Below are 13351 nucleotides of genomic sequence, written 5' to 3'. Positions count from 1 at the left end.
GGAGTTTTATAAGATCTATGAAAAGGTGGGTTAAAGCTAGATTGTGCAAGAACTTTAAGTGCTTGTATTGTATAATTTTTATGATCCCATAGCAGTCTATGATTCTGTGATTTGAAGGCCTATTTGTGTAAGTCTTGTTTGTATAAGAGATCACTTATTATGTCAGCAAAATAAATTTTTACTCATGAGATTAATATAATACTTTGGTAGCCAATGGGGAGCCATTGAGGGTTGTTGAGTAGAGAAGTGACATGTGATCAATGACATATCAGGAATATTATTTGGGTAGCAATGTGAGCAAAGACAGAAAAATAGCAAGATATTGGACAGGAGGCAGGAAGATCAATTAGCAGGCTGTAATGCAATAATCCAGCAATAATCCAGCCATGACTCAGTGAAAGCCTCATTTACATACTGCAGGGTAGTTGCAATGGGAAAAAAGACTGATGTAAGAGATTTTGTAGAGGCAAAACCAACAGGATGTGACAATGGATTAAATGCATGGAGTAAGGAAGTGATACCACGGTTTAGCAAAAACATTCATCAGAAGATCTGGACTCAAATTCCAGCTTTATTTTATTATCATGTTTTATTATCATTACCTTTAGCTAAGTCATTTTATTTTAGTGGGTCTCAGTTTCCCTATCTACAAAGCAAGAAGTTGGACTAAATGTTTTCTAAGGTCCCTTCAACCTCTAAATTATATGCAATCTATAACTTCAAGATCATGAACATGGGTGTCTAGGAGTTTAGTAGCATTTACCGGAATGTTAGGAAGCTTATACTGTGATAGGCAGTGAGGTGAAAGGGAAAGATCAATGAGAAATAGTGCTCTCTTTTAGGGTTGTTACAATATTAATCTAGGATGGAGGACATCTTTGCTTCTCCATACTTTGCATACTTTGTATACTTATCTACTTAAGTTGAGTTGTTGGGCATCACTTTTAGCTCTCCCTATTATAATAACCAGCTGTTTCCATGATCAATTCTTTTAGCTAAGGCCATGTTGTTTCCACTTGCAGATTTAATTTTTTTTAATCTTTCATCTCTTTTTATTTTTTTCTAGTAAATTTATTTATTTTTAATATACATTTTGCTTTATAAATCATGTTGGGAGAGAAAAATCAGAGTAAAAGGGAAAAACCATGGAAGAGATTAAAAAAACAAACCAGAAATAAGAAGTGAACAAATGTGTTGATTTACATTCAGTCTCCTTAGTTCTTTTTTCTGGATGCAGATGGCATTTTCTGGGATTACTGGGATTACAGATTTAATCTTTCTGAGCACAGGGAACAATTTGATGTTTAGGCAGAGGACACTTAAGGACCCATAAACATACCATTCTGTCAGTTTAGGAACAAGTTATTGTTCTGCTCTTTTTCTGACTCCATTGTGATCAAACCTGTGTGGTATTCCAATTAGAGTAACAGTGACTTGTTCCCCACTGCTACTCTAAGGTCTTGTCCTGTCATGTTGCCCCACATCCTAGTTCCTTGCTTTGTTTTTACCAACACTTCTAGAGATTACTACCATATCCTATTCGACAGTGGCTCTGTCCTGTGACCTGCCATCAAATATCCATACTACCAATTGACTACTTGTTTGGACCTTTTCTAATTCTTATTTTTCTCTAGCCTATTATTTTCTCTATAATCCCCCTCTTTTCACAAAATTCTAGCTTTACCTATCTACTGTCTTCTTCCTTTCTGCTTTCAAATATGCCCATGTCTCCCCATACTCAGAAAACCTTCCCTTGATTGACCCATCTTCATTAGATTCTGTTCTATAGCTCTCTACTTTTTTATAATAAAATTCACTGAGAATGTTGTTGCTTATTCCTTAACTTTCTCCATTTTGGCTTCTTCTCTTATCATTCAACTGAACTGCTCTCTCCCAAGTAACCAATGATCTCTTAATTGCCAAATTTAACAACCTTTCCTCACTCTTCATCCTTCTTAACCTCTGCACTAGTGACAATGTCCATGATATTCTTGACAGGTTTTCAGTTTTTCTAGGTTTCCAGAATACTGCTCTCTCCTGTTTTTCCTCTTACCTGAGCCTAACCTCTCTTTTTCAATTTCCCTTGAGCCTCTATTATGAATCTTTCTACCCACTAATTATGCCCTGGAGGGTGCCTCCAGGAGTTCTGTTCTGGGTCCTCTTCTCTTCTTCTTTCAGATTATTTTGCTTGGTAATTTCATCAACTCTTGTGGATTCAGGTAATTCTGAGATTTATTTGTCCAGTCTTAACTTTCTTTTTGGTCTCCACTCTCCCATCTCCAACTGCCTATTAGACTTTTTGAGCTGTATGTTTGCTAGATACTTTAAACTCAACACGTTCAAAATTGAACTTAACTTTCTCCCCAAATCCTCCCTTCTTCCTAACTTACTTATTAATATCAAGGGTACCATCATCCTCCCAATAACTGAGGCTCACAATAAAAATGTTATCCTCTAATAATACCTACCTTATTAGAGTTATTATAAGGATCAAATGAGTTATAACATATGGAAAACATTTTTCAAACCTTAAAGTGCTATAAAAACACTAAGTATTGTTGCTGTTGCATAAGTTTTGTTTGTACAAAGGCTTTTTAATTTGATGTAATCAAAATTTTTCAGAGAAATGCAAATTAAGACTACTCTGAGATACTACTACACACCTGTCAGATTTACTAAGATGACAGGAAAAAATAATGATGAATATTGGAGGGGATGTGAGAAAACTGGGACACTGATGCATTGTTGGTGGAGTTGTGAATGAATCCAACCATTCTGGAGAGCAATCTGGAATTATGCCCAAAAAACTATCAAACTATGCATACCCTTTGATCCATCAATACTAGTGGGCTTATACCCCAAAGAGATATTAAAGAAGGGAAAGGGACCAACAAGTGCAAGAATGTTTGTGGCAGCCCTCTTTGTAGCGGCTAAAAACTGGAAAATGAATGGATGCCCATCAATTGGAGAATGGTTGGGTAAATTGTGGTATATGAATGTTATGGAATATTATTTTTCTGTAAAAAATGACCAGCAGGATGAATACAGAGAGGCTTGGAGAGACTTATGTGAATTGATGCTGAGTGAAATGAGCAGAACCAGGAGATCATTATATACTTCAACAACAATATTTTATGTTCTGAAGGAAATGGTTATCTTCGACAAAGAGAAGATCTAATTCAGTTCCAATTGATCAGTGATGGACAGAAGCAGCTAAACCCAGAGAAGGAACACTGGGAAATGAGTGTATAAATTGTTTGCATTTTTGTTTTTCTTCCTGGGCTATTTTTACCTTCTGAATCCAATTCTTCCTGTGCAACAAGAGAACTGTTCAGTTTTGCAGATATATATTGTATCTAGGATATACTATAACATATTTAACATGTATAAGACTGCTTGCCATCTAGGGGAGGGAAGGAAAAAATCAGAACAGAAGTGAGTGCAAGGGATAATGTTGTAAAAAATTACCCTGGCATGGGTTCTGTCAATAAAATGTTATAATTATTTTTTAAAAAAGCTTCTCATCTTTGCCATAAAAAAAGTTGAATCTGATGAAATGTATCTCATGTCAAATGAAGAAGTAATTGAATATCTTCCTGTAAGACACCATCAATTTCAAATCTTTATACTGTGTTTCTAAGCTATTTCTGCATTGTTCAAATCTAAATTTTCCTTAAACATGAACAAAGGAAGAGCAAACTGTGAAAAAGTCTTCCAGATCCACAAGACTCAAATTTTTTCACACTAGGATGTGAAGATGATCTTGCTAGAAGAAGATGATGGACACTGGGACATATTTTTAGGAGGAACAAAATTTTCTATTTTGTGATCAATAATGATCTCTAGTTCTTCTTTGGTCACAAATTCCTTTTTCCTCTACAAGTCTGAGAGATAAACTATCCTATGTTCCTCTAATTTTTTAATAATCTTGTTCTTTATGCCTAAATCATGGATCCATTTTGATCTTATCTTGGTATATGGTGTTAAGTGTGGGTCCATGCCTAATTTCTGCCATACTGATTTCCAGTTTTCTCAGCAGTTTTTGTCAAATAATGAATTCTTATCCCAAAAGTTAGGCTCTTTGGGTTTGTCAAACACTAGATTGCTATAGTTATTGACTATTTTGTCTTGTAAACCTAACCTATTCCACTGATCAACTAATCTATTTCTTAGCCAATACCAAATGGTTTTGGTGACTGCTGCTTTATAATATAGTTTTAGATCAGGTACAGTTAGGCTGCCTTCATTTGATTTTTTTTTCATTAATTCCCTTGAAATTCTCGACCTTTTGCTCTTCCATATGAATTTTGTTGTTATTTTTTCTAGGTCATTAAAACAGTTTCTTGGGAGTCTGATTGGTATGGCACTAAATGAATAGATTAGTTTAAGGAGTATTGTCATCTTTATTATATTTGCTTGGCCTATCCAAGAGCACTTAATATTTTTCCAATTATTTAAATCTGACTTTATTTGTGTGGAAAGTGTTTTGTAATTTTGCTCAAATAATTCCTGACTTTTCTTTGGTAGATAGACTATTTTATGCTATCAGCAGTTATTTTGAATGGAATTTCTCTTTGTATCTCTTGCTGTTGGATTTTGTTGGAGATATATAAAAACGCTGAGGATTTATTGGGATTTATTTTGTTTCCTGCAACTTTGTTAAAGTTATGAATTATTTCTAATAGCTTTTTAGTAGAATCTCTGGGGTTCTCTAAGTATACCATCATATTATCTGCAAAGAGTGATAGTTTGGTGTCCTCATTATCTATTCTAATTCCTTTAATCTCTTTCTTGACTCTTATTGCCAAGGCTAGCATTTCTAATACAATATTGACTAATAATGGTGATAGTGGGCAACCTTGTTTCACTCCTGATCTTACTGAGAAAGGTTCCAGTTTTTCCCCATTACATATGATGCTTACTGACAGTTTTAAATACATGCTCCTGACTATTTTAAGGAAAAGTCAATTTATTCCTATCCTCTTAAGTGTTTTTATTAGGAATGGATGTTGGATTTTATCAAATGCTTTTTCTGCATCTATTGAGATGATCATATGGTTTTTGTTAATTTGGTTATTGATATAGTCAATTATGCTAATAGTTTTCCTAATATTGAGCCAGCCCTGCATTCCTGGTATAAATTCTACTTGGTCATAGTGTATTATCCTGGGGGTGATTTTCTGTAATCTTTTTGCTAATATTTTGTTTAAGATTTTAGCATCAATATTCGTTAGGGAGATTGGTCTATAATTTTCTTTCTCTGTTTTCAACCTACCTGGTTTAGGTATCAGTACCATGTCTGTGTCGTAAAAGGAGTTTGGTAGGACTCCTTCAATCCCTATTTTTTCAAATAGTTTATATAGTATTGGAGTTAATTGTTCTTTAAATGTTTGGTAGAATTCACATGTAAATTCATCTGGTCCTAGGGATTTTTTCTTAGGGAGTTGATTAATAGCTTGTTCTATTTCTTTTTCTAAAATGTGACTGTTTAGTCAATTTACTTCCTCTGTTAATCTGGGCAAGCTACATTTTTGAAAGTATTTGTCTATTTCATTTAAATTGTCAAATTTATTGGCATAAAGTTGGGCAAAGTAACTCCTAATTATTTTTTTTATTTTTTTTTAATTTAATTTTTATTTAATAATTACTTTATATTGACACTCGTTTCTGTTCTGATTTTTTTTTCCCTCCCTCCCTCCCTCCGCCCCCTCCCCTAGATGGCAAGCAGTCCTTTATATGTTAGATATGTTGCAGTATATCCTAGATACAATATATGTTTGCAGAACTGAACAGTTCTCTTGTTGCATAGGGAGAATTGGATTCAGAAGGTATAAATAACCCGGGAAGAAAAACAAAAATGCAGATAGTTCACATTCGTTTCCCAGTGTTCTTTCTTTGGGTGTAGCTGCTTTTGTCCGTCATTTATCAATTGAATCTCAGGTCTCTTTGTCAAAGAAATCCACTTCCATCAAAATATGTCCTCATACAATATCGTTGTCGAAGTGTATAATGATCTCCTGGTTCTGCTCATTTCACTTAGCATCAGTAACTCCTAATTATTGCTCTAATTTCCTCTTCATTAGTGGTGAGTTCTCCCTTTTCATTTTTAAGACTAACAATTTGATTTTCCTCTTTCCTTTTTTAAATCAGATTTACTAAAGGTTTGTCTATTTTGTTGATTTTTTCATAGAACCAACTCTTAGTTTTATTAATTCATTTTTTTTTTACTTTCAATTTTATTGATCTCTTATTTTTAGAATTTCAAGTTTAGTGTTTGACTGGGTTTTTTAAAATTTGTTCCTTTTCTAGCATTTTTAGTTGCAAGCCCAATTCATTGACCTTCTCTTTCTCTATTTTATGCAAGTAGACCTCTAGAGATATGAAATTTCCCCTTATTACCACTTTGGCTGCATCCCACACATTTTAATATGATGTCTCATTATTGTCATTTTCTTGGGTGAAGTTATTAATTTTCTGTTTCGCTCAATCATTCTTTGGTATGAGATTATTTAGTTTCCAATTATTTTTTGGTCTATTTTCCCCTGGCTTTTTATTGAATGTAATTATCATTGCATCATGGTCTGAAAAGGATGTATTTACTATTTCTGCCTTACTGCATTTGAGTTTGAGGTTTTTATGTCTTAATATATGATCAGTTTTTGTATAGGTTCCATGAACTGCTGTGAAAAAAGTATACTCCTTTCTGTCTCCATTTAGTTTTCTCCAAAGATCTATCATATCTAACTTTTCTAGTACCTCTTTGACTTCTTATTTATTTTGTGGTTTGATTTATCTACTTCTGAGAGTACAAGGTTGATATCTCCCACTATTATATTTTTGCTCTCTATTTCTTCTTGTAGCTCTCTTAATTTCTCTTTTAAGAATTTAGATGCTACACCACTTGGTACATATGTTTAATATTGATATTGCTTTATTATCTATGCTACTCTTTAGTAAGATATAATGCCCTTCCTTATCTCTTTTAATTTGCTTGATCTGAGATGAGGATGGCTCCCCCTGCTTTTTTGACTTCACCTGAAGCATAGTAGATTCTGCTCCAACCTTTTACCTTTACTCTGTATGTATCTCCCTGCTTCAGGTGTGTCTCCTGTAAACAATATATTGTAGGATTCTGGCTTTTAATCCAGTCTGCTAACCACTTCCTCTTTATGGGAGAGTTTATCCCATTCACATTTATGGTTAAAATGACCAATTCTGTATTACTTGCCATCTCGTTCACCCATGTTTATGCTTTTCTCTTTCTTTCTTCCTTACCCCACTCCCCAGTATTAAACTTGTGAGCACCACTTGCTTCTCACAGCCCTCCCTTTTTAGTATCCCTCTCCCTACCTTAGAGTTCCTCCCCCTATCTTACCCCTTTCCTCACAATTTCTGTATTCCCATCCACTTAGCTTACTCCTTTCCTTTTCCTTTTTCCCCTCCCACTTTTCAATGAGGTGGGAGAAGCTTCACCATAAATCCAATATGTCTAATATTTTTCTCTTGAAGCCAATTCTGATGGACGTAAGATACACTCTATGTTCACCCCCCTCCACTCTTTCTCTCAGATATAATAGTTTTCCATCGCCTCTTCATGAGATGTAGTATCCCCACTTTACCTTTTTCTGGATACAATTTGTTTTTCATGTCTAATTTCTAGAACAAAGTATACATGTGTTCTTTATACATCTTTATAGCAGAAATAGAATTCCCAAGATTTCTTTTTACCTTTTTAGGTTTCTCTTCAGTTCTATATTTGTAGGTCAAACTTTTTATTTAGTTCTGGTTTTTTCATCAAAAATAGGTGAAATTCACTTTATATATATATACACACACATATATATTTCACTTATTTCGTTGAATATCCATCTTCTTCCCTGGAAAAAATGCTCATTTTGCTGGGTAAGTTATTTTTGGCTGCATACCAACTTCCTTAGCCTTTTGGAATATCATATTCCAGGCCCTTTGATCCTTTAATGTGGATGTTGCTAGATCCTGAGTAATCCTTATGGTGGCTCCTCTATAATTTTTTCTTTAGTAAGGTGGAAAAAAAGAGCATCATTCTGTGTGGATGAACAGAGAGTTGTCAATTAATGTGGATTTTTAAATGTTGTGTACACACACACACACACACACACACATATATGTATGGTGGAAAATGCCAAATTAAATAAATAGATGAATATAAAAACATAACATAGCTCTGTATGATGATGTTACCTGCTTTTGTAACATAAATGGTAAAGTTCAGAATAAGTTGTGATTAGTGAGAAAATAATTTTTTAAAGTTATAGTAAGGAAAAGAGTAGGATTAAAGAAGAGATGGAACTGCTTACTTGAGGTGGATGGGATGATAATTATTGAAGGCAAAGCTTCATAATTCTTAGTTGGTTTCTGTTTTTACTACCAAAGAGAATTATCTTAGAACTAGAAGGGACAGAATATGTCTAATTATAAAACTGGCACTCAAAATAAATAAGGATAATATTAGGTGACCTTAATGAGTTCAAATCAAGTGTATCAGATGAACTATATCTTATGGTATGAGATTGGAGGTAGATAAATGTGTCAGTTGAAAAGAGAGAGAGAATGGGAAAGAATGGAGCCAGCAGACTACATCTGGTGAAATTCTAGAGTTTATTATTAAAAGAATGGTCACCAAACCTCTGTCTGCCTCAGGTTTTTCATCTGTAAAATGGAGATAATAACAATATCTACTTCCTGGGTGCTGTGTGGGTATCAAATGAGTGTTTCAAACCTTAAAGCACTATATAAATGTTAGTTTTTATTAATAGCTACTATAATTAATTAATAGTTACTGTTAATAGCTAACATGATAATAGATTCTGGAAAATTGTTTACAGGTTAGAACACTGTGCTGAATCTAATAAAATTAAATTTCATATAGCACTTGGTATAAAAATTCATCTTCACAAGTACAGACTGATTGAGATGTGGTTAGGCAACAATTTGAAAAAAGCAGTGTTTTAATGGATAGCATATTCAAAATGAGTTCAGAGTGTGGTATGGCAGCCCTATAATCCCTACTGTATATATAGGTATGTAACCCTACTAAAATCTTAGACTACTTTAGGAGATATGACATCCATGAATAAGGGAATGATAATTTCTTTATCTATGCTCTGATCATATCATATTTGGAATTTTCTGTTCAGATTGGTGCACTATGTTTTAGTAAGGATATTACTAGGGTATCCAAAAAATGCTTAGAGGATGGTGAAGGCCCTTGAGTTCAGGACAAATGAAGATCAAATGAAGGAACTGTGTATGTTTAGCCAGTGGAAGAGAAGACTCAGAGAGGTCATGATCATTATCTTCAAATATCTAAAGACCAGACATCTACATTGGTTAGAGCTCTGTGCCTGGAATCAGGATGACATGATTTCAAATCTTGCCTGTGAAACCATGAGCAAATCATTTAACCTTTGTCTCAGTTACCTCATCTATAAAATGGAGAGAATAATAACATCTACACTGTAGAATTTTTGTGAGGATAAAATGAAATACTATTTATAAATACTGTGCCTAGGAAGAGGAGTACTTAATATGTTTTCCTTCCTGTTTGGCCTGAAACAGTAGAAATGGAAGCAATGTATGGAAATTGCTTCTGTTTCATATAAAGCAAGCAATAAATTAAAAGTATTTATTAAGCATTTACAATGTGGCAACTCTGTACTAAGTGAAAATTCAGAAAAAGACAAAAAAAATTGATTCCTGCCCTCAAGGAGCTCAAATTCTAATAGGGGAGACAGTATATAAATTGATATGTACATAAAAATTATTTACTGTATAAATGTGAGGTAATTCTAGAAGGAGAACACTAGTAATAAAAGAGATTGGGAAAAGCTGCTTCTTCAAAAGTAGAATTTTAGCTGAGTATTGAAGGTGAGGAAAGGAAGCTTTCTTGATATGTAGAATAGCCTGTAAAAAGGCACGCAGTTGAGAGATTTAATGTGTTGTTGGCAAGGAATAGAAAGTCAGCCAATGTCACTTGTGGTACTTAAAAAGGTTTGAGCAATATAATTTTGAGGTAATTTAATTAGTTTAATAATAATTTGGGCATTTTAATAAAAATATGGGCATTTGACCATCTCTCTTAGATGAAAGGCTAATGAAAGGCTTACAGTTATATGTCCTTGGAAGACTAGGTATTTCTTGAAGGTGGCAATCAGCTCTGATTGGTTAATAATTAATGAGAAAATGAATATTACAATGAGAGGCTAGGCTATATTACAATAAAGGTCTCAGGTACTGTGACTTGGGTCACCCAAATCTTGATCAAAAAGATTTATTATATCATCTATGTGACAAAAGGAATAATAAATACTTCCCCAGATCTGTCTGAACAAACACAATGAGTGGGAAAACACCCATTAGCTCAAATTTAGAATTTCTTTTACTATCTTTGATTAGATCTCAGTCAAGGGAGCTGGGTAAGTGTTTTAGAAAGATTTCCCATATTGGTTGATTTCTGGATGAGGAGCTAGAAAAGGGGAAAAAACTTTGGTTCTGATTCAATAATTAGTTACTAAAATCATAAAGATAATCATTTCTTATATACTAATTTGTAAAGTATGTGGAGGATAATAAGGTGAAAGAAGAATGGGAAATATAGAAAAGAGCTAGGTTATAAAGCCAGAGGATTTTATATTTGATCCTGGAGGGAATATGAGATTACTATGGTTCACTAAGTGGTGGTGGGATATAACAGGGTAAAAACTGTGTTTTAGGAAGATCAATTTGGCAAGTGAGTAGAAGATGGAATAGAGTAGGGGAGAAATTTGAGACAGGAAGTCCATCCAGCAGAACACTGAAATAGCCCCATGTAGTAAGAAGAGCCTCCACCAGAATGTTGGCTATGTGACTGGAGCGAAGCTGAAGCACAGGGGAAATGCTGAAGGTAGAAATGACAAGATTTGGAAACAGACAATATGTGGAGTAAGCCCAAGAGAAGAATGAAGGATGACACTGAAACTGAGATAAAAACTTTCTCTTTTTTTCCAATTCTAATTTTTTTATTATAGCTTTTTATTTAGAAGTTATATGCATGGATAATTTTAGAGCATTGACAGCTGCCCAACCTTTTATTCCAATTTTTCCCCTCCTTCCCCTCACTCCCTCCCCCAGATGGCAGGTTGACCAATACATGTTAAATATGTTAAAGTATAAATTAAATACAATATGAGTATACATATCCAAACAGTTATTTTGCTGTACAAAAAGAATCAGACTCTGAAATAGTGTAAAATTAGCCTGTGAAGGAAATCAAAAATGCAGGTGGATAAAAATAGAGGGATTGGGAATTCTATGTAATGGTTCTTAGTCATCTTCTAGAGAGATCTTTCCCTGGGCATAGCTGGTTCAGTTCATTACTGCTCTATTGGAACTGATTTGGTTCATTTTCATTGTTGAAGAGGGCCACGTCCATCAGAATTGATCATCATATAGTATTGTTGTTGAAGTATATAATGATCTCCTGACCCTGCTCATTTCACTCAGCATCAGTTCATGTAAATCTCTCCACGTCTTTCTGAAATCCTCCTGCTGGTCATTTCTTACAGAACAATAATATTCTATAATATTCATATACCACAATTTATTCAGCCATTCTCCAACTGATGGGCATCCACTCATAAAAACTTTCTCTTAATCAGATTTCTCCCAAAGGGGATGGGGTTGCTTTGGAAATATAGTCAGTTCGGCCTCTTCAGAGGTTGCCAAGCAAAGACACTTTGTTGGGTATATTGGAGGGAGGGTTCCTTTTCTAGTACAAATTGGCTGCTGAGATTCTTTCCAATCCTGATATTCTGTGACAAGAATTTGAGTCAGGTTCTGTTATACTGTCAGATTGCTTAGAACAGGCATTGAGCTAGCTCAAGCCTTTCACCCAGTGTCTCTAAAGTTTCCCTCATTTTGCAGAATTGGGTACAATGTTAGGAAAGAGAATAGGAGAACCAGAGAACAAGGGGAGACCTATTAAGCAATGGAGTAAGCTCTTAAAAAAAACAAAACTGGATGGTTTTCTCTCTTTGTAGTCTGTTGTCTTCTGTAGGTTTCTCCTAGAATTAACTACTAGAGGTCTTAAGGTTCAACATTCATCTATGGGCTTAGGCAATGATAGTTTATGATAGTGATAATTGCATCCTTGACAACATCTTCTGAGTCCTTTTCCAATCATGGATATGCCTCTGCCAGAAGTGTTAATCTTTATGGTAAGAACTGGTAGGACTATATAGTTTTGTATAGTATTACAAGAACAAAATAAAAACTTCTCTAATAATCCAAGGGCCTGGTAAAAGTCATAAACAGAATGGGTTAGCACTTCCATGAGCTACAGAAGCTTTTTATAAGGTTTGTGCTTCATCAAGAGCATGTTATCCTTATAGTATTCTATGGAACATTTACTATTGTGCCCTGGACATTGTTGACTGAATTTTCCATTGTTCTCTTATCCATCTTCCAGAGGAAATGGGAATAGTCCCTAGTTTTCCAAGGCCAGGGACATCTATTTTTTTAAGGAATTGCTATGATTTTCAACATAATCTGTCTTTCCCACTATTCCCTCCCAAAAGTAAACAACAAAAACAAAAAATGAAATCATTATAAATGTATATAGTCCAGCAAATAAATTCCCACATTGGCTAATCTTGAAAATGTGTATGTATGTATGTATGTATGTATGTGTATATATATATATATATATATATATATATATATATATATATATATATATATATGTATATCTGTATTTTAAATTTATCACCCCTCTGGCAGGATGTGAATGGAGAGGGTTTATCTTCAGTCTTCTGGTTCATGGTTTATCACTGAATCAGATTGAATCAGATCAGAATTCTAAAGATTTTCAAAGATTTTTTTCTCTCCAATGTTGCTGTCAATTTAGAAATTTTTCTCTTAAGCCTGCTCACTTAGCTCTGCGTCAGTTCACAGAGGCTTCCTCAGCTTTTAAAACTTCCCATTTCATTACTTCTTATGGTACAATAATATTCCATTATATTCTATACCATAATTTATTACAAATATACCATATAGTATAGTCTTTTAGTTTCCAATCTGGGTTACTATGAAAAAAAACCTATTAGATTTTTGTTACATTTAGGTATTTTTCTTTGACTTTTTTGTGTTATAGACCTATTATACCACAGTATAAGCATAGGTGGATCAAAATGGTCTACACATTTTATTAACATTTGGGGCACAGTTTCAAACTGATTTCTACAATGGCTGTACCAATTCATAGTTCCAACAACAGTGCATGAATGTTCCTGTTTTCCCAAATCCCCTTCAACATTTTCATCTTTGGGTTCATTCG

The sequence above is a fragment of the Antechinus flavipes genome, chromosome 2 (genome assembly GCF_016432865.1).
Source record: "Antechinus flavipes isolate AdamAnt ecotype Samford, QLD, Australia chromosome 2, AdamAnt_v2, whole genome shotgun sequence".
Taxonomy (NCBI): domain Eukaryota; kingdom Metazoa; phylum Chordata; class Mammalia; order Dasyuromorphia; family Dasyuridae; genus Antechinus; species Antechinus flavipes.
The sequence above is the reverse complement of the archived record's forward strand: the minus strand, read 5'-3'. Positions refer to the sequence as shown.